The sequence below is a fragment of the Delphinus delphis genome, chromosome 2 (genome assembly GCF_949987515.2).
Source record: "Delphinus delphis chromosome 2, mDelDel1.2, whole genome shotgun sequence".
NCBI classification, from domain to species: Eukaryota; Metazoa; Chordata; class Mammalia; order Artiodactyla; family Delphinidae; genus Delphinus; species Delphinus delphis.
Genome location: NC_082684.1, coordinates 95,026,003 through 95,044,773, shown reverse-complemented (window position 1 = coordinate 95,044,773; position 18,771 = coordinate 95,026,003).

The window sequence follows — 18,771 nt, the reverse complement described above, 5'->3', positions numbered from 1 at the left end:
TACACTCAACATTTTGCAATAACCTATAAGGGGAAATAATCTGAAAAAGAATAGATATTTTTATTGACATCATCTATCAATGACAGTTAAAGTGTAGCCTAAGGGAAGCTGGTGGTGAGTGCTTCTGACCCTGAAGACTTCAATCATCTAAAGTTTGGACTCTGCCTACTTCCCAAGGCCCTTAATGAACATATGTGTAGCCGTAGCTTAAAAACTTCCCCAGTTTGGGTTTCGGGGAGACACTGATTTTGAAAAAGCCCTGGTGTTCTCCTTACATGAATGGGACTCTTCCTACTGCTAAAACATGTCTGTCACACCCAGAGGATGGTATACCGTCTGATCGGGAAGAGTTTGGAAAAGGCATCTCATCTCCTCATCTCCTGGTGCTCGGGTTCACCCCTCCAGCGTCTTTACTAACAGTCTCCCCACTTGGAGATGTCAGCACTGTCAACATCCTGTTGCGTACAGTTTGGAATTTGTCCAGAGGATGAAGCGGAAGGATGAGGAACAATGAGAGACAAGTCCTAGGTGTTCAGACAGGCACATGTCACTCTAATTTCCAATCAGGAAGACGAATTGACCAAAGGCTAGGGTTGCCCATGGAAACAGTATAGGGCTTGAGGAAATCCCGCTGCTTTGTGGCCAGTTCCCATAAACACGAGTTGAACAATGGAACTCAGGGGCAGTAAAATTCACAAAACTGCAGAGTTGAAAATATCCATCACTGAAAAATGTCTTGAGGAAAGTCAGAGAAAAGGACTTGTAAGCAAGGGAGAATGGCAGGAAAGGGATTTGAGGAGGTAGAAAGGACTCGCCATTAAGCACAAGAAAAGGAGCTGAACATTGCCAACATTGCAGTTGGCCAAAAAGGGTGTATGCGTTCTTTTCTGTATATATTCAAGAAAAGGGCATACACTTTTTTAGCCAACCAAACAGGTGGGCACTGGAAGTCAATACTACAAAAGATATCACTTGGCATCAGTCAGAAGAGCCATCCTCATAAAGCGTAAACAACAGAAATGCAGGACAGGGCAACGAGAAGAGGGAGCCCTGTGAGACTTATAGTGGAAATGTATATTGCCAACGGCCATTCTGGAGAAGTGTATTGTGTTTACTAAAGCATCTAAAAAATGAGCTACAGAGCATAGGGCACTTGCACTCATGGGCGTATATCTTGGGAAAAACAAAAATCGAGAGGACACAGGCACCCCAATGTTTACCCCCTCTCTGTTTAAAAGATCCTCGACTAGGATATAACTTAAATGTCTCTGGAGGGAAAAAATGGATAGAGATGTGGTACTTAGGTAGAGTGGAATATTATTCAGCCTGGAAATCAATGAAATATGGCCAGTTGTAACAACTCCGGAGGAGTTACGTATGATCATTCTAAGTGACAGAATTCAAAAAGAAAAAGACACATATCATAAGATATCACTTAAAGGTGGAATCCAAAATGGCTACACATGAAATAAATTACAAAACAAAAACATAGTCAAATATGTAGAAAACACACATAAGGCTGCTAAACGGGAAAGGTGGGGAGGGGTGAGGCATCATCCAGGAGGTTGAAATTAGCAAAGATACCATTCCAAATACCAAACTGATAATCAACAAGGCCTACACGGTAGCTAAAAGAACTGCACTCAGCACACTCAAGTCACCGGAAAAGAATATATACGACTGGTAAGAATCTGAAAAAGAATTTATTGATGTCTCTCTGTACGCGAATCAAGTGGATGTACAGCAGCAAGAAACAGAGCTTTGAAAATCAGCTGTAACCAATATAGTAATAAATTGAAAAAAATAAACGACAGAGAGACAGAGAAAACCTCTTACAACTTTTCCTCAGGGACGGTGATGCAACATGGATTGAACACATCTAGACCCACAGCAGGATGAGACATAAGGCTGGAAACTGTTTGCGCTAAGAGAAATGTGAGGTTGGGTGAGGAAATGCACACCCTTTAAAGTAATACTACCTGGTACCCATTCAATGGGTCCCAAATCTGCAGGTTCAAGGGATCTTCCTACAGCTAAAACATGCATGGAAAACCCAGAGGACTGTACACCATGTGATCGGGAGATGTGTCTAAAATGCACCTCATTTATCCTCTCCTGGTGCTCCTGTTCACCATTCCAGCCACGCTACTTAGAATCTCCCCACTTGGAGAATCAGCACATTTAAACTTCTGTTTCACACATTTTGCAAATTGTGAGGAGGATGAACGGGAAGAGGGGGAACCAATGAGAGAAGAGTTGTAGGGGTTTGGACGGGCACATATCACTCTAATTTCCCATTAAGAATAAGAATTAAAGAAAGGCTCAGCCTGCCTCGCCGGAGCCAAAATAGGGCCTGAAGCAATCCTGCGGGTTTGAGGCCAGCTCACAAAAGAGCAACTTAAAAAATGGAGCTCAGGGTCACTGCAATTCACAAACCTGCAGAGTTATAAATGAAAACTAACGTCCAAAAATATGTTGAGGTAAGGCAAAGAAGAGGATCTGAATGCAAGACAGAATTGCAAGAAACAGATTTCAAGAGATAGATTGGACTCGTCTTTAACGCACATGAAAAGCGGCAGAATTTCGACAATGATGCAGTTGGCCCAAAAGGGCGTATGCGTTTCTTCCTGATTATATCCAGGAAAAAACGCATACGCACTTTATGGGCAACGAAGCAAGCAAGCAATGCAAATGTGCACAACAAAGAAGTCTCACTTCCCACCGGTCAAAAGGGCCATCCTAAAAAATTGTAAAAGCCAGAAATGCAGGACAGGCCATGGAGAACAGGGAGCCTTTATATGCTGATGGGCAGTGTGTGAACTGCCGAGAGCCACTCTGGAGAAGTGTATGGTGGTTCCTAAATCATCTAAAAAACAGAGCTACAGAGCATAGGACACTTCCAATCATGGGAGTATATCTAGGGAAGTCTAAAAATCAACAAGACACAAGCACACCACAGTTTAGGGCTACTCTGTTTACAAGAACCTCAACTTCAGTACACCTTAAATATCCCAGGAAAGAGAACAATGGATAAAGAAGATGTGGTACTTATGTACAATGGAATATCTCTTCACCATGAAATCAATGTAATAAGGCTAGTAGAAGGATAAAGAGTGGATTTAGGTCCGATAATACTACTTGAAATAAGTCAAACAGAAAAAGAAACATATCATAAGATATCACTTATAGAGGGAGGGTAAATATGGCTGCACAAGAAATGAATTACAGAACAGAACAGTGTCTCACATTTAGAAAACACACTTATGTCAGCTTAAGGGGAAAGGAGAGGTGGGGTGATGCATAAAACCAGAGTTTGAAATTAGCACAGATACCGTTCAATAAACCAAATAGGTATTAGACAAGATCTACACCTTGCTCAATGAACAGGCCTCAACACACCCTATACACCACAGAGAAATATATCTGAGGAATAAGAATCTTAAAACCCATGTATTGATATATCTCCATAAGGGAATCAAGTGTGTGCAGAGCGGCACAAACACAGCAGTGAAAAGGAGCTAAACCCCATTATAGAAATAAATTTTAAAAACAAAACGCTGAAACAATGAAAGAGAGAAAAATTCTTACAAAATTCGCTCAGGGGCTGTGATGCAACCTGGATTGACCACATATAAACCCACAGCTGGATAAGACATAAGGCTGGACACTTGGGGCTGACAGGATTGGTGAGCTTTGGTGAGCAACTGCCGAAAGTTTAATGCAATACTTCATGCTACTCAGTCCAAGGGTCCCAACACTCCAGGTTGAAGGGAATCTTCCTACAGCTAAACCATGCTTGGGAAACCCAGCGACTGGTATACCATATGATCGGGAAAGCTTTCTAAAACGCACCTCATTTTTCCTCTCCTGGGGCTCCGGATCGACATTCCAGCCGCTTTACTAACAACATTCCCACATGGAGTCAATGCCTTTAAGTTCTGGTATCGCACAGTCTGCAGTTAGTGAAGAGGATGAATGGGAATAGGGGGAACCAGTGAGAAACTAGCTGTAGCGGTTTCAATGGGCACATGTCACTCTAATATCACATCAGTAAGAAGAATTAACCAAAGGCACAGCAGGTGCCCCAGAAGAAAAATAGGGCTTCAAGGAATCCTTTGGTTATGGGGCAATACCACAAAAATAAGAGCTAAAAAATGGAGCTAAGGGCCACTGCAATTCAAAACCCTGCAGAGTTATAAAGGCCAACTATTTTTAAAAAATATATTGAGGTAAGGCTATGAAGAGGCATTGAAAGCAAGGCAGAATTGCAGGAAACCGATTTCAGGAGGTAGACTGGAATTGCATTGAAAGCATATGAAGAGAGTCAGAAACTCGACAATGATGCACTTGGCCAAAAAGGGCGTATGTGTTTTTTCCTGAATATATTCAGGAAAAAACGCATACGCACTTTTTGGCCAACCAAGCAAGCTTGCAAAGGAAATCTGCACTACAATGAAGTCTCACTTCCCCCCGGTCAAAAGGGCCATCTGAAAAAAGTGTAAAATCCATAAAGGCACGACAGGCCATGGAGAACTGGGAGCCTTCTTATGCTGATGGGCGGGATGTAAATTGCCAACAGCCACTCTGGAGAAGTGTATGGTGTTTCCTGAAACATCTAAAAAACAAAGCACCAGAGCCTAGGGCACTTCCACTTATGGTCCTATAGCTTAGGGAAATTAAAATCAAAAAGACACAGCCACCACAAAGTTTGGGACGGCTCTGTTTACAAGAACCTCGTTTACAGTACAAGTTCAATATCGCAGAAAGTGTAAAATGGATAAAGAACTTGTGGTACTTACGTACAATGCAATATCACTCAGCAATGAAATCTATGTCATCAGGCCCGTAGCAGCATAATGAGTGGATTCAGGTACGATGATTCGAACTGAAATAAGTCACACAGAAAAGAAACATCATAAGGTATCACTAATACACAGAATGTGAACTTGGCTACACATGAACTGAATTACAAAACAGAACAGTGTCTCAAGTTTAGAAAACCAACTTATGCTTGCTTAAGGGGGAAGGTGAGTTGGGGTGCTGCATAAAACCAGAGATTGAAATGAGCACAGATAAAGTTCCTTAAGCCAAATATGGAATAGACAAGAGCTACTCCTTGCTCAACGAAATGGACTCAACACCCCATATTAAACGCCTAAGAATGTACCTGACTAGTAAGTATCTTAAAACCTATGGATTGCTATGTCTCCAAAAGAGAATCAAGCGTGTGTACAGGGGCATAAACGCAGCAGTGATAGGATTGGAGAGGTTCGGTGAGCAAATGAAGACCCTTTGAAGTCATATTGCATGGTACCCATTACACGGGTCTCAACTCTCCAGGTTTAAGGTATTCTTCCTTCAGCTAAAACATGCATGTGGAACCCAGAGTATGATCAACCGTGTGAACGGGAGACGTGTTCAAATATGTCTCAGTTTTTCTCCCCTGGTACTCGGGTGCAACATTCCAGACGCTTTACTAACACTCTCCCCACTAGGAGAGTCAGCACCTTTAACCTCCTGTTTGGCCCCGTTTGCAATTTCTGCAGAAGATGAACAGGAATAGGGAGAACCAATGAGAGACTAGCTGGAGGTGTCTGGACGGGCAAATTTAACTCTCATTTCCCACCAGAAAGAGGAAATAACCAAAGGATCAGCATGCCGTGCCAGAACCAGTTTAGGGCCTGAAGCCATCCAGCGGTGTTGCAGCCAGCTCACAAGAAAACGAGTTGAAGAAAGGAGCTCAGGGGCACTGTAATTCACAAACCTGCAGAGTTATAAATGACAGCTATCGTCCAAAAATAGACTGAAGTAAGGCTGCCAAGAGGACTTGAAAGCGGGGCAGAATTGCAGGAAACCGATTTCAGGAGGTAGACTGGAATTGCATTGAAAGCATAGGAAAAGAGGCAGAACGTCCACAATGATGCACTTGGCCAAAAAGGGCGTATGCGTTTTTTCCTGAATATATTCAGGAAAAAACGCATACGCCCTTTTTGGCCAACCAAGCAAGCTTGCAAAGGAAATCTGCACTACAATGAAGTCTCACTTCCCCCCGGTCAAAAGGGCCATCTGAAAAAAGTGTAAAATCCAGAAAGGCAGGACAGGCCATTGAGAACTGGGAGCCTTGTTATGCTGATGGGCTGGATGTAAATTGCCAACAACCACTAGGGAGAAGTGTATGGTGTTTCCTGAAACATCTAAAAAACAAAGCAACAGAGCCTAGGGCACTTCCACTTATGGTCCTATAGCTTAGGGAAATTAAAATGAAAAAGACACAGCCACCCCAAAGTTTGGAAAGGCTCTGTTTACAAGAACCTCGTTTACAGTACAAGTTCAACATCGCAGAAAGTGAAAAATGGATAAAGAAGTTGTGGTATTTACTTACAAAGCAATATCACTCAGCAATGAAATCTATGTCATCAGGCCCTTAGCAGAACAATGAGTGGATTCAGGTATGATGATTCTAACTGAAATAAGTCACACAGAAAAAGAAACATCATAAGATATCAGTAATACACGGAATGTAAACTTGGCTACACAGGAACTGAATTACAGAACAGAACAGGGTCTCAAATTTAGAAAACCAACTTATGCTTGCTTAAGGGGAAAGGTGAGTTGGGGTGCTGCATAAAACCAGAGATTGAAATGAGCACAGATAAAGTTCCTTAAGCCAAATATGGAATAGACAAGAGCTACTCCTTGCTCAACGAAATGGACTCAACACCGCATATTAAACGCCTAAGAATGTACCTGACTAGTAAGTATCTTAAAACCTATGGATTGCTATGTCTCCGAAAGAGAATCAAGCATGTGTACAGGGGCATAAACGCAGCAGTGATAGGACTGGAGAGGTTCGTGAGCAAATGAAGACCGTTTGAAGTCATATTTCATGGTACCCATTCCACGGGTTTCAACTACCCAGGTTTAAGGTATTCTTCCTTCAGCTAAAACATGCATGTGGAACCTAGAGTATGATCAACCATGTGATCGGGAGACGTGTTCAAATATGTCTCAGTTTTCGTACCCTGGCACTCGGGTGCAACATTCCAGACGCTTACTAACACTCTCCCCACTTGGAGAGTCAGTCCCTTTAACCTCCTGTTTGGCCCAGTTTGCAATTTCTGCGGAAGATGAACAGGAATAGCGAGAATCAATGAGAGACTAGCTGGAGGTGTTAGGATGGGCAAATTTAACTCTCATTTCCCAGCAGGAAGAGGAATTAACCAAAGGCTCAGCGTGCCGTGCCAGAACCAGATTAGGGCCTGAAGACATCCTGCGGTGTTGCGGCCAGGTCACAAGAAAGCGAGTTGAAGAAAGGAGCTCAGGGGCACTGTAATTCACAAACCTGCAGAGTTATAAATGACAGCTATCGTCCAAAAATAGATTGAAGTAAGGCTGCCAAAAGGACTTGAAAGCGGGGCAGAATTGCAGGAAACCGATTTCAGGAGGTAGACTGGAATTGCATTGAAAGCATAGGAAAAGAGGCAGAACGTCCACAATGATGCACTTGGCCAAAAAGGGCGTATGCGTTTTTTCCTGAATATATTCAGGAAAAAACGCATACGCCCTTTTTGGCCAACCAAGCAAACTTGCAAAGGAAATCTGCACTACAATGAAGTCTCACTTCTCCCCGGTTAAAAGGGCCATCTGAAAAAAGTGTAAAATCCAGAAAGGCAGGACAGGCCATGGAGAACTGGGAGCCTTGTTATGCTGATGGCCGGGATGTAAATTGCCAACAGACACTCAGGAGAAGTGTATGGTGTTTCCTGAAACATCTAAAAAACAAAGCAACAGAGCCTAGGGCACTTCCACTTATGGTCCTATAGCTTAGGGAAATTAAAATCAAAAAGACACAGCCACCCCAACGTTTGGGACGCCTCCGTTTACAAGAACCTCGTTTACCGTACAAGTTCAATATCACAGAAAGTGAAAAATGGATAAAGAACTTGTGGTAATTACGTACAATGCAGTATCACTCAGCAATGAAATCTATGTCATCAGGCCCGTAGCAGCATAATGAGTGGATTCAGGTACGATGATTCTAACTGAAATAAGTCACACAGAAAAAGAAACATCATAAGATATCACTAATACACGGAATGTAAACTTGGCTACACAGGAACTGCATTCCAAAACAGAACAGGGTCTCAAATTTAGAAAACCAACTTATGCTTGCTTAAGGGGAAAGGTGAGTTGGGGTGCTGCATAAAACCAGAGATTGAAATGAGCACAGATAAAATTCCTTAAGCCAAATATGGAATAGACAAGAGCTACTCCTTGCTCAGCGAAATGGACTCAACACCTCATATTAAACACCTAAGAATGTACCTGACTAGTAAGTATCTTAAAACCTATGGATTGCTATGTCTCCGAAAGAGAATCAAGCATGTGTACAGGGGCATAAACGCAGCAGTGATAGGATTGGAGAGGTTCGGTGAGCAAATGAAGACCCTTTGAAGTCATATTGCATGGTACCCATTCCACGGGTTTCAACTACCCAGGTTTAAGGTATTCCTCCTTCAGCTAAAACATGCATGTGGAACCCAGAGTATGATCAACCATGTGATCGGGAGACGTGTTCAAATATGTCTCAGTTTTCGTACCCTGGTACTCGGGTGCAACATTCCAGACGCTTTACTAACACTCTCCCGACTTGGAGAGTCAGTCCCTTTAACCTCCTGTTTGGCCCAGTTTGCAATTTCTGCGGAAGATGAACAGGAATAGCGAGAACCAATGAGAGGCTAGCTGGAGGTGTCTGGACGGGCAAATTTAACTCTCATTTCCCACAAGGAAGAGGAATTAACCAAAGGCTCAGCGTGCCGTGCCAGAACCAGATTAGGGCCTGAAGCCATCCTGCGGTGTTGCGGCCAGGTCACAAGAAAGCGAGTTGAAGAAAGGAGCTCAGGGGCACTGTAATTCACAAACCTGCAGAGTTATAAATGACAGCTATCATCCAAAAATAGACTGAAGTAAGGCTGCCAAGAGGACTTGAAAGCGGGGCAGAATTGCAGGAAACCGATTTCAGGAGGTAGACTGGAATTGCATTGAAAGCATAGGAAAAGAGGCAGAACGTCCACAATGATGCACTTGGCCAAAAAGGGCGTATGCGTTTTTTCCTGAATATATTCAGGAAAAAACGCATACGCCCTTTTTGGCCAACCAAGCAAGCTTGCAAAGGAAATCTGCACTACAATGAAGTCTCACTTCCCCCCGGTCAAAAGGGCCATCTGAAAAAAGTGTAAAATCCAGAAAGGCAGGACAGGCCATGGAGAACTGGGAGCCTTGTTATGCTGATGGGCGGGATGTAAATTGCCAACAACCACTCGGGAGAGGTGTATGGTGTTTCCTGAAACATCTAAAAAACAAAGCAACAGAACCTAGGGCACTTCCACTTATGGTCCTATAGCTTAGGGAAATTAAAATCAAAAAGACACAGCCACCCCAAAGTTTGGGACGCCTCTGTTTACAAGAACCTCGTTTACAATACAAGTTCAACATCGCAGAAAGTGAAAAATGGATAAAGAAGTTGTGGTATTCACTTACAAAGCAATATCACTCAGCAATGAAATCTATGTCATCAGGCCCTTAGCAGCACAACGAGTGGATTCAGGTATGATGATTCTAACTGAAATAAGTCACACAGAAAAAGAAACATCATAAGATATCAGTAATACACGGAATGTAAACTTGGCTACACAGGAACTGAATTACAGAACAGAACAGGGTCTCAAATTTAGAAAACCAACTTATGCTTGCTTAAGGGGAAAGGTGAGTTGGGGTGCTGCATAAAACCAGAGATTGAAATGAGCACAGATAAAGTTCCTTAAGCCAAATATGGAATAGACAAGAGCTACTCCTTGCTCAACGAAATGGACTCAACACCCCATATTAAACGCCTAAGAATGTACCTGACTAGTAAGTATCTTAAAACCTATGGATTGCTATGTCTCCGAAAGAGAATCAAGCATGTGTACAGGGGCATAAACGCAGCAGTGATAGGATTGGAGAGGTTCGGTGAGCAAATGAAGACCCTTTGAAGTCATATTGCATGGTACCCATTCCACGGGTTTCAAATACCCAGGTTTAAGGTATTCTTCCTTCAGCTAACACATGCATGTGGAACCCAGAGTATGATCAACCCTGTGATCGGGAGACGTGTTCAAATATGTCTCAGTTTTCGTACCCTGGTACTCGGGTGCAACATTCCAGACACTTTACTAACACTCTCCCGACTTGGAGAGTCAGTCCCTTTAACCTCCTGTTTGGCCCAGTTTGCAATTTCTGCGGAAGATGAACAGGAATAGCGAGAACCAATGAGAGGCTAGCTGGAGGTGTCTGGATGGGCAAATTTAACTCTCATTTCCCACCAGGAAGAGGAATTAACCAAAGGCTCAGCGTGCCGTGCCGGAACCAGATTAGGGCCTGAGGCCATCCTGTGGTGTTGCGGCCAGGTCACAAGAAAGCAAGTTGAAGAAAGGAGCTCAGGGGCACTGTAATTCACAAACCTGCAGAGTTATAAATGACAGCTATCGTCCAAAAATAGACTGAAGTAAGGCTGCCAAGAGGACTTGAAAGCGGGGCAGAATTGCAGGAAACCGATTTCAGGAGGTAGACTGAAATTGCATTGCAAGCATAGGAAAAGAGGCAGAACGTACACAATGATGCACTTGGCCAAAAAGGGCGTATGCGTTTTTTCCTGAATATATTCAGGAAAAAACGCATACGCACTTTTTGGCCCACCAAGCAAACTTGCAAAGGAAATCTGCACTACAATGAAGTCTCACTTCCACCTGGTCAAAAGGGCCATCTGAAAAAAGTGTAAAATCCATAAAGGCATGACAGGCAATGGAGAACTGGGAGCCTTCTTATGCTGATGGGCGGGATGTAAATTGCCAACAGCCACTCTGGAGAAGTGTATGGTGTTTCCTGAAACATCTAAAAAACAAAGCAACAGAGCCTAGGGCACTTCCACTTATGGTCCTATAGCTTAGGGAAATTAAAATCAAAAAGACACAGCCACCCCAAAGTTTGGGACGCCTCCGTTTACAAGAACCTCGTTTACCGTACAAGTTCAATATCACAGAAAGTGAAAAATGGATAAAGAACTTGAGGTACTTACGTACAATGCAGTATCACTCAGCAATGAAATCTATGTCATCAGGCCCTTAGCAGCATAATGAGTGGATTCAGGTACGATGATTCTAACTGAAATAAGTCACACAGAAAAAGAAACATCATAAGATATCAGTAATACACGGAATGTAAACTTGGCTACACAGGAACTGAATTACAGAACAGAACAGGGTCTCAAATTTAGAAAACCAACTTATGCTTGCTTAAGGGTAAAGGTGAGTTGGGGTGCTGCATAAAACCAGAGATTGAAATGAGCACAGATAAAGTTCCTTAAGCCAAATATGGAATAGACAAGAGCTACTCCTTGCTCAACGAAATGGACTCAACACCCCATATTAAACGCCTAAGAATGTACCTGACTAGTAAGTATCTTAAAACCTATGGATTGCTATGTCTCCGAAAGAGAATCAAGCATGTGTACAGGGGCATAAACGCAGCAGTGATAGGATTGGAGAGGTTCGGTGAGCAAATGAAGACCCTTTGAAGTCATATTGCATGGTACCCATTCCACGGGTTTCAACTACCCAGGTTTAAGGTATTCTTCCTTCAGCTAAAACATGCATGTGGAACCTAGAGTATGATCAACCATGTGATCGGGAGACGTGTTCAAATATGTCTCAGTTTTCGTACCCTGGTACTCGGGTGCAACGTTCCAGACACTTTACTAACACTCTCCCGACTTGGAGAGTCAGTCCCTTTAACCTCCTGTTTGGCCCAGTTTGCAATTTCTGCGGAAGATGAACAGGAATAGCGAGAACCAATGAGAGGCTAGCTGGAGGTGTCTGGATGGGCAAATTTAACTCTCATTTCCCACCAGGAAGAGGAATTAACCAAAGGCTCAGCGTGCCGTGCCGGAACCAGATTAGGGCCTGAAGCCATCCTGTGGTGTTGCAGCCAGGTCACAAGAAAGCAAGTTGAAGAAAGGAGCGCAGGGGCACTGTAATTCACAAACCTGCAGAGTTATAAATGACAGCTATCGTCCAAAAATAGACTGAAGTAAGGCTGCCAAGAGGACTTGAAAGCGGGGCAGAATTGCAGGAAACCGATTTCAGGAGGTAGACTGGAATTGCATTGAAAGCATAGGAAAAGAGGCAGAACGTCCACAATGATGCACTTGGCCAAAAAGGGCGTATGCGTTTTTTCCTGAATATATTCAGGAAAAAACGCATACGCCCTTTTTGGCCAACCCAGCAAGTTTGCAAAGGAAATCTGCACTACAATGAAGTCTCACTTCCCCCCGGTCAAAAGGGCCATCTGAAAAAAGTGTAAAATCCAGAAAGGCAGGACAGGCCATGGAGAACTGGGAGCCTTGTTATGCTGATGGGCGGGATGTAAATTGCCAACAACCACTCGGGAGAAGTGTATGGTGTTTCCTGAAACATCTAAAAAACAAAGCAACAGAACCTAGGGCACTTCCACTTATGGTCCTATAGCTTAGGGAAATTAAAATCAAAAAGACACAGCCACCCCAAAGTTTGGAACGGCTCTGTTTACAAGAACCTTGTTTACAGTACAAGTTCAACATCGCAGAAAGTGAAAAATGGATAAAGAAGTTGTGGTATTTACTTACAAAGCAATATCACTCAGCAATGAAATCTGTGTCATCAGGCCCTTAGCAGCACAATGAGTGGATTCAGGTATGATGATTCTAACTGAAATAAGTCACGCAGAAAAAGAAACATCATAAGATATCAGTAATACACAGAATGTAAACTTGGCTACACAGGAACTGAATTACAGAACAGAACAGGGTCTCAAATTTAGAAAACCAACTTATGCTTGCTTAAGGGTAAAGGTGAGTTGGGGTGCTGCATAAAACCAGAGATTGAAATGAGCACAGATAAAGTTCCTTAAGCCAAATATGGAATAGACAAGAGCTACTCCTTGCTCAACGAAATGGACTCAACACCCCATATTAAACGCCTAAGAATGTACCTGACTACTAAGTATCTTAAAACCTATGGATTGCTATGTCTCCGAAAGAGAATCAAGCATGTGTACAGGGGCATAAACGCAGCAGTGATAGGATTGGAGAGGTTCGGTGAGCAAATGAAGACCCTTTGAAGTCATATTGCATGGTACCCATTCCACGGGTTTCAACTACCCAGGTTTAAGGTATTCTTCCTTCAGCTAAAACATGCATGTGGAACCTAGAGTATGATCAACCATGTGATCGGGAGACGTGTTCAAATATGTCTCAGTTTTCGTACCCTGGTACTCGGGTGCAACGTTCCAGACACTTTACTAACACTCTCCCGACTTGGAGAGTCAGTCCCTTTAACCTCCTGTTTGGCCCAGTTTGCAATTTCTGCGGAAGATGAACAGGAATAGCGAGAACCAATGAGAGGCTAGCTGGAGGTGTCTGGATGGGCAAATTTAACTCTCATTTCCCACCAGGAAGAGGAATTAACCAAAGGCTCAGCGTGCCGTGCCGGAACCAGATTAGGGTCTGAAGCCATCCTGTGGTGTTGCAGCCAGGTCACAAGAAAGCAAGTTGAAGAAAGGAGCGCAGGGGCACTGTAATTCACAACCCTGCAGAGTTATAAATGACAGCTATCGTCCAAAAATAGACTGAAGTAAGGCTGCCAAGAGGACTTGAAAGCGGGGCAGAATTGCAGGAAACCGATTTCAGGAGGTAGACTGGAATTGCATTGAAAGCATAGGAAAAGAGGCAGAACGTCCACAATGATGCACTTGGCCAAAAAGGGCGTATGCGTTTTTTCCTGAATATATTCAGGAAAAAACGCATACACCCTTTTTGGCCAACCCAGCAAGCTTGCAAAGGAAATCTGCACTACAATGAAGTCTCACTTCCCCCCGGTCAAAAGGGCCATCTGAAAAAAGTGTAAAATCCAGAAAGGCAGGACAGGCCATGGAGAACTGGGAGCCTTGTTATGCTGATGGGCGGGATGTAAATTGCCAACAACCACTCGGGAGAAGTGTATGGTGTTTCGTGAAACATCTAAAAAACAAAGCAACAGAACCTAGGGCACTTCCACTTATGGTCCTATAGCTTAGGGAAATTAAAATCAAAAAGACACAGCCACCCCAAAGTTTGGAACGGCTCTGTTTACAAGAACCTTGTTTACAGTACAAGTTCAACATCGCAGAAAGTGAAAAATGGATAAAGAAGTTGTGGTATTTACTTACAAAGCAATATCACTCAGCAATGAAATCTGTGTCATCAGGCCCTTAGCAGCACAATGAGTGGATTCAGGTATGATGATTCTAACTGAAATAAGTCACGCAGAAAAAGAAACATCATAAGATATCAGTAATACACAGAATGTAAACTTGGCTACACAGGAACTGAATTACAGAACAGAACAGGGTCTCAAATTTAGAAAACCAACTTATGCTTGCTTAAGGGTAAAGGTGAGTTGGGGTGCTGCATAAAACCAGAGATTGAAATGAGCACAGATAAAGTTCCTTAAGCCAAATATGGAATAGACAAGAGCTACTCCTTGCTCAACGAAATGGACTCAACACCCCATATTAAACGCCTAAGAATGTACCTGACTAGTAAGTATCTTAAAACCTATGGATTGCTATGTCTCCGAAAGAGAATCAAGCATGTGTACAGGGGCATAAACGCAGCAGTGATAGGATTGGAGAGGTTCGGTGAGCAAATGAAGACCCTTTGAAGTCATATTGCATGGTACCCATTCCACGGGTTTCAACTACCCAGGTTTAAGGTATTCTTCCTTCAGCTAAAACATGCATGTGGAACCTAGAGTATGATCAACCATGTGATCGGGAGACGTGTTCAAATATGTCTCAGTTTTCGTACCCTGGTACTCGGGTGCAACGTTCCAGACACTTTACTAACACTCTCCCGACTTGGAGAGTCAGTCCCTTTAACCTCCTGTTTGGCCCAGTTTGCAATTTCTGCGGAAGATGAACAGGAATAGCGAGAACCAATGAGAGGCTAGCTGGAGGTGTCTGGATGGGCAAATTTAACTCTCATTTCCCACCAGGAAGAGGAATTAACCAAAGGCTCAGCGTGCCGTGCCGGAACCAGATTAGGGTCTGAAGCCATCCTGTGGTGTTGCAGCCAGGTCACAAGAAAGCAAGTTGAAGAAAGGAGCGCAGGGGCACTGTAATTCACAACCCTGCAGAGTTATAAATGACAGCTATCGTCCAAAAATAGACTGAAGTAAGGCTGCCAAGAGGACTTGAAAGCGGGGCAGAATTGCAGGAAACCGATTTCAGGAGGTAGACTGGAATTGCATTGAAAGCATAGGAAAAGAGGCAGAACGTCCACAATGATGCACTTGGCCAAAAAGGGCGTATGCGTTTTTTCCTGAATATATTCAGGAAAAAACGCATACACCCTTTTTGGCCAACCCAGCAAGCTTGCAAAGGAAATCTGCACTACAATGAAGTCTCACTTCCCCCCGGTCAAAAGGGCCATCTGAAAAAAGTGTAAAATCCAGAAAGGCAGGACAGGCCATGGAGAACTGGGAGCCTTGTTATGCTGATGGGCGGGATGTAAATTGCCAACAACCACTCGGGAGAAGTGTATGGTGTTTCCTGAAACATCTAAAAAACAAAGCAACAGAACCTAGGGCACTTCCACTTATGGTCCTATAGCTTAGGGAAATTAAAATCAAAAAGACACAGCCACCCCAAAGTTTGGAACGGCTCTGTTTACAAGAACCTTGTTTACAGTACAAGTTCAACATCGCAGAAAGTGAAAAATGGATAAAGAAGTTGTGGTATTTACTTACAAAGCAATATCACTCAGCAATGAAATCTGTGTCATCAGGCCCTTAGCAGCACAATGAGTGGATTCAGGTATGATGATTCTAACTGAAATAAGTCACGCAGAAAAAGAAACATCATAAGATATCAGTAATACACAGAATGTAAACTTGGCTACACAGGAACTGAATTACAGAACAGAACAGGGTCTCAAATTTAGAAAACCAACTTATGCTTGCTTAAGGGTAAAGGTGAGTTGGGGTGCTGCATAAAACCAGAGATTGAAATGAGCACAGATAAAGTTCCTTAAGCCAAATATGGAATAGACAAGAGCTACTCCTTGCTCAACGAAATGGACTCAACACCGCATATTAAACGCCTAAGAATGTACCTGACTAGTAAGTATCTTAAAACCTATGGATCGCTATGTCTCCGAAAGAGAATCAAGCATGTGTACAGGGGCATAAACGCAGCAGTGATAGGATTGGAGAGGTTCGGTGAGCAAATGAAGACCCTTTGAAGTCATATTGCATGGTACCCATTCCACGGGTTTCAACTACCCATGTTTAAGGTATTCTCCCTTCAGCTAAAACATGCATGTGGAACCTAGAGTATGATCAACCATGTGATCGGGAGACGTGTTCAAATATGTCTCAGTTTTCGTACCCTGGTACTCAGGTGCAACATTCCAGACGCTTTACTAACACTCTCCCGACTTGGAGAGTCAGTCCCTTTAACCTCCTGTTTGGCCCAGTTTGCAATTTCTGCGGAAGATGAACAGGAATAGCGAGAACCAATGATAGGCTAGCTGGAGGTGTCTGGACGGGCAAATTTAACTCTCATTTCCCACCAGGAGGACGAAATAACCAAAGGCTCAGCGTGCCGTGCCAGAACCAGATTAGGGCCTGAAGCCATCCTGCGGTGTTGCGGCCAGGTCACAAGAAAGCGAGTTGAAGAAAGGAGCTCAGGGGCACTGTAATTCGCAAACCTGCAGAGTTATAAATGACAGCTATCGTCCAAAAATAGACTGAAGTAAGGCTGCCAAGAGGACTTGAAAGCGGGGCAGAATTGCAGGAAACCGATTTCAGGAGGTAGACTGGAATTGCATTGAAAGCATAGGAAAAGAGGCAGAACGTCCACAATGATGCACTTGGCCAAAAAGGGCGTATGCGTTTTTTCCTTAATATATTCAGGAAAAAACGCATACGCCCTTTTTGGCCAACCAAGCAAGCTTGCAAAGGAAATCTGCACTACAATGAAGTCTCACTTCCCCCCGGTCAAAAGGGCCATCTGAAAAAAGTGTAAAATCCAGAAAGGCAGGACAGGCCATGGAGAACTGGGAGCCTTGTTATGCTGAAGGGCGGGATGTAAATTGCCAACAACCACTCGGGAGAAGTGTATGGTGTTTCCTGAAACATCTAAAAAACAAAGCAACAGAGCCTAGGGCACTTCCACTTATGGTCCTATAGCTTAGGGAATTTAAAATCAAAAAGACAAAGCCACTCCAAAGTTTGGAACAGCTCTGTTTACAAGAACCTCATTTACAGTACAAGTTCAACATCGCAGAAAGTGAAAAATGGATAAAAAAGTTGTGGTATTTACTTACAAAGCAATATCACTCAGCAATGAAATCTATGTCATCAGGCCCTTAGCAGCACAATGAGTGGATTCAGGTATGATGATTCTAACTGAAATAAGTCACACAGAAAAAGAAACATCATAAGATATCAGTAATACACGGAATGTAAACTTGGCTACACAGGAACTGAATTACAGAACAGAACAGGGTCTCAAATTTAGAAAACCAACTTATGCTTGCTTAAGGGTAAAGGTGAGTTGGGGTGCTGCATAAAACCAGAGATTGAAATGAGCACAGATAATGTTCCTTAAGCCAAATATGGAATAGACAAGAGCTACTCCTTGCTCAACGAAATGGACTCAACACCGCATATTAAACGCCTAAGAATGTACCTGACTAGTAAGTATCTTAAAACCTATGGATTGCTATGTCTCCGAAAGAGAATCAAGCATGTGTACAGGGGCATAAACGCAGCAGTGATAGGATTGGAGAGGTTCGGTGAGCAAATGAAGACCCTTTGAAGTCATATTGCATGGTACCCATTCCACGGGTTTCAAGTACCCAGGTTTAAGGTATTCTTCCTTCAGCTAAAACATGCATGTGGAACCTAGAGTATGATCAACCATGTGATTGGGAGACGTGTTCAAATATGTCTCAGTTTTCGTACCCTGGTACTCGGGTGCAACATTCCAGACGCTTTACTAACACTCTCCCCACTTGGAGAGTCAGTCCCTTTAACCTCCTGTTTGGCCCAGTTTGCAATTTCTGCGGAAGATGAACAGGAATAGCGAGAACCAATGAGAGACTAGCTGGAGGTGTCTGGACGGGCAAATTTAACTCTCATTTCCCACCAGGAAGAGGAATTAACCAAAGGCTCAGCGTGCCGTGCCGGAACCAGATTAGGGCCTGAAGCCATCCTGGGTGTTTCGGCCAGCTCACAAGAAAGCGAGTTGAAGAAAGGAGCTCAGGGGCACTGTAATTCACAAACCTGCAGAGTTATAAATGACAGCTATCGTCCAAAAATAGACTGAAGTAAGGCTGCCAAGAGGACTTGAAAGCGGGGCAGAATTGCAGGAAACCGATTTCAGGAGGTAGACTGGAATTGCATTGAAAGCATAGGAAAAGAGGCAGAACGTCCACAATGATGCACTTGGCCAAAAAGGGCGTATGCGTTTTTTCCTGAATATATTCAGGAAAAAACGCATGCGCCCTTTTTGGCCAACCAAGCAAGCTTGCAAAGGAAATCTGCACTACAATGAAGTCTCACTTCCCGCCGGTCAAAAGGGCCATCTGAAAAAAGTGTAAAATCCAGAAAGGCAGGACAGGCCATGGAGAACTGGGAGCCTTGTTATGCTGAT